This window comes from Heterocephalus glaber, unplaced genomic scaffold, assembly GCF_053883595.1.
Source record: "Heterocephalus glaber isolate CG9 unplaced genomic scaffold, H.glaber_assembly_v1.0 deba00001472, whole genome shotgun sequence".
NCBI classification, from domain to species: domain Eukaryota; kingdom Metazoa; phylum Chordata; class Mammalia; order Rodentia; family Bathyergidae; genus Heterocephalus; species Heterocephalus glaber.
The window spans coordinates 85,953,136-85,957,238 of record NW_028258315.1 but is presented as its reverse complement, the minus strand read 5'-3'; the positions used below and the strand labels follow the sequence as shown (position 1 = coordinate 85,957,238).

The window sequence follows — 4,103 nt, the reverse complement described above, 5'->3', positions numbered from 1 at the left end:
AATTTGGTTAGTTTCAGAAGGCACTCAAGGCTAAAGGCTTTTTGTACTCCTTTCATCAATCAAAAAAAAAATCACACACTTTTATTGCTATTCAAGTAGCAAAGGAAAACTTTACTCGTATGAACTTCAATCCAACAAGAGAGAATAATCATTCATAAAAATTGAGATATGGAATTGACTAAAACTGAAGTCTCCATACAAATATCAATGAAACAACTTTCCTGTGTGCTTTCAAATTAATGAAATAGTGAGAAAAGTCACAGTTTGCCACGTAATGTTAACGTGTCATTGAAGATTTCAGTCACTTCATTAGGCACTGAAGTACCATTCTGGAGGGCAGTCTACTGTACAGAACATTTAAGAATAGAAGGTAAGGACACTCTGATGGTTCCCATGAATCAGAAGGATTGGTGGCAGGTCCTTAGACAGAGCTTCTAACCATGCCATGTAGAGAGCACTAGACACAGCACCCTTTCGTGCAACTGGGAGACTCATGACAATAATATTTGCTGAGCTTGAATGTTCCTTTAATAACTCATTTAACCTTATCTGCCAGTATGTCTTAGTTTTATAAAGTTCAAGCTCATTATCTGTTATCTGCCATGGCTCATCTTCTTTCATTTTATCTGCAATGTCTTGTTCTTTATCATCTTCATGAAGTCTGTATGGCTCAATCATTTCATCAAAAGCTACAATGTTTTCTTTCTTTGGTTTGGTATTGATATCTCCTAGGATCATTATATCGGAGAAGTCTATTCAGAACTTGCTAAGCAAAGTAGCCATCGCTCTCCGATCATGGTCTATTCTGTTTATTTTTCCGCCAATGAATACTCTGATCTTACATTCTTTCCATTTTTTCTTGGTAGTCAGAAGATAGGGTATCAATAATGTCAAACCTCCATCATCAAAAAGCCACCAGACATCAATAGTATTCTTTCCTTGTTTTTTCTTAAACTGTGTACTAGCTTCAAGAAGCTTTTGGTTGGCTACATTTAAAGGTACAATAGGGCCTTTGGATTCTTTTTTCAACAGTGGTTGAGTTGGAGTCTTGCCATCCTCTTCCTCATCTTTATGTGTAACAGATTCTTCACCAGATGGCTTGGAAGTATCTAAGTCTGATTTTTTACTATATACCACATTTAATACCACATCCTTGGTTCCAGGAGATTTCTCTTGTGATGATAACAGTTCTTCTTGTTCTTGAAGATGAGATATATCCAGACCTTCTTTTAAGCGGATAACCACTACTCCATACTGTATGTCAAAGGCATCATGAAATAAGTTTGTATACATATCCATATCCCTCATATCTGCTTGCAACCAATTTTTCTTAAATCCAAGGACAAGTGTGTTTGGTTTCATACGACCAAGACCAGCAGCCTGCATCAAGTATTGTGCACCTTCCCTCAAGTCATCTGCATAGACAGAAGCATAAAAAGCCTTCATTTTGTTTTTAATAAGCCAGCGCTGATATTTGGCTTGATCCATGGACAGCTCTTTCATCGCTTGTCTTCTAGGGCCCATATGCACATGGCCACAGATCATCTAACCTACATTTTTCGTGAAATCATGAACAAGATGGAGTAAAGCTGGGCGTGAGTTTGGAGAACCTGTCATAACAAGACACTGTGACCTAAAGTTTTTCACATGGTCTTCCACTCCAGAAAGACTAATTGAATGTTGCAGTGCATTCAGGTAAGTCAGGGCTTGTGTGGAGGAGCCCCAGTTCACATTTGGTTTCTTGTAGGTAACATAAATATACAGCCCAAGGACAATGACGCATGTTAGCAATGCAGCCCACCAGTTAATGACAAACATCACTATGCAACAAAGAATTGCACCCAGAAGTGATATCCACATGTTGTAGTATTTGAATGCAGGACGCCATCCTGGAGATTTTGCAAGTGATGCATGGAATACTGAAAAATTGATCAATGCATATGAAGCAAGGAAGAAGTTAGAGATGATTGGAGCAATAGCATTCAGTTCAGCAATTAAGATGCATCCAAGTGCAATTAAGAATGTTAAGATGTAACCGCGAAGAGTTTCATTATTTTTTCCATAACCTTTAGCAAACATATGGAAAGCTGGGTAGATGTTGTCCTTACAAAGAGCCTGAAATATTTTGGGAGCACTCACAAGAAATGCTAATGCTGAGGAAAGAGTGGCTGAAAAGATACCTGCAGAAATTAATGGTGCAAATCCTGACACCATGCTCATTACCTGAAAGTTGTTCATTAGGCCATAGGAACAAGGACTGCTTTCACAATATGAAAAGTCAAAGTTTAATTTGCAGGCTGCAGATGTACAGTTTGTGAACTCTGTTACAACGGTGTCATTAATGTTCCCAGTGGCATCTCGAACAACACAAGAACCTACAGATACTGCGATTCCTCTGTAAACCAGCGTTGTAATTAAAATGGCTAAGAGTGTTCCTTTGGGTATGGTGGACTGAGGATCTGCAAGATCACCTGAGATATTTGCTCCAGCTAGAATATCAGCTGGAGCAGGAAAAAAAGATGCCAAATACTGAAAAGAAAGTCTCTTCATCCTGAAAATCTGGTCCAAAGTTCTCGTTAAAAATTTCAGATTTATAACTAAAGAAACCTTTGGGCTTCTTGCTCTCCAATGGAATAAATGTTCCTATGATGAAATCAGCAATGGCAAGAAGTAGAATCACCAAAAGAACAATCTGAGCTTTTGCTTCCCACTCCATTCCAGCTACTGAGATACCTAAAAGAATGAGCACTGTGATGGCTCCAATAATTCGGATGTCATTGATTTCCTCTATCCTAAGTAAGGAATGTTCCTTAAGCAACTCCACCACAGTTTCTGCAAATCCAACCACATACATAGCAATTGCAACAGCATTGGCAAAACGAAGATGAGGCCAATTGCACCACCAAACCCTGGTCCTAGACTTCTAGATATTAAATAATATGCTCCTCCTCCTCTTACAAATCCAGTAGTAGCTATTGCTGAAGTAGACAATCCTGTGATAGTTGTCACAACAGTGGTCATCGCTATTACAACAACTGACAGACCAATTCCAGCTTGACCCACAATCCATGACAATCGAATAAAGAGCATCACACCCCAGATATTTAACATACAACGTACTAGAACACCCTTGATCCAGCCAAATTTCACAGCTCCTTTCCTTTCTGCAGTGTATGTGACCACAGCATCTCTGGTTGGAGTACTTTCTTCCCCATTTGCAAAGCCATCCTCAAAAGGTTCCTTTTCCAGCTCGTCGTGGAGTTCCGCCAGGCTGGGCCGGAGTAGCTTTTCCCCTAGCTGCGCGGCCGTGTGCCGGTAGTGGTCCATCCTGGGCACGGTGTCCATGGTGTTGTGGCCAAAGGTTCGCAGGTAGTAGGTGCTCGTGTGGGTGTCATAGTAGCACTGCTGGTGGTGCCGCTGCCGCCGCCGCCCGAATGCAGGCTGCTACCCTCGCTCAGCACCGTGTCCCCGCCGTTCTGGAAGCTCACGTTGGACCCATCGCCCCCGACCCCAGCCGCGTCCGACAGGCTGTCGTCTGCAGACGAGGCGGCCGGGTCCATGCAGTTCACGCGGAAGCGGCCCTTGGCTTCCTCGCTGGCCTTGGCCGGCCCGCTCTCGCAGCCGGCTTTCTCGGCCGCTGGGGTCTCCCTACCCGCCGCCTCCGCGCCAGCAGCCGCCGCCCGGCCCGCGCTCTCGGAGACCAGGTCCACCTGGAAGCAGCTCTGACTTGGGGTGGGCCCCAGGGGTCTGCCCAGCCCGTCCCCGGTCGCCGCGGCGCCTTCCCCGCCGCCACCCCTTCCTGCAGCCGCAGCATCCTCCAGCCCCGAGGGCCCCGCAGCGCCGGGCAGGTCCACCGGAGGAAGGCGCCGCGGGCCCCGGCTCCATCCCGCCCGCACTGGGCGGACCGCGGAGCCTGACGGAGGCGCGGGCACTGAGTGGCCAAGGCCGCAAAGCCAGGCGAGGGCGTCTCTGTCCCGCCGGCCGGCAAAGAGCCCAGCTGCGACTGCGGAGCGAGTCAGGGATCGGTTTAAAAGCAGAGAAACTTGGCAGTTGAGAGATCTGATTCTTGAGTTCGATTTCACTTGTCTACCTGAGTTTAATGA

At 45.3% G+C, this 4,103-nt stretch overlaps 1 pseudogene; it reads right to left on the bottom strand.

Moving 5' to 3' along the window:
* Nucleotides 1–212: 212 nt before the first annotated feature.
* Nucleotides 213–3,900, bottom strand: LOC101707079 (solute carrier family 12 member 2 pseudogene; annotated as a pseudogene).
* Nucleotides 3,901–4,103: the final 203 nt, after the last annotated feature.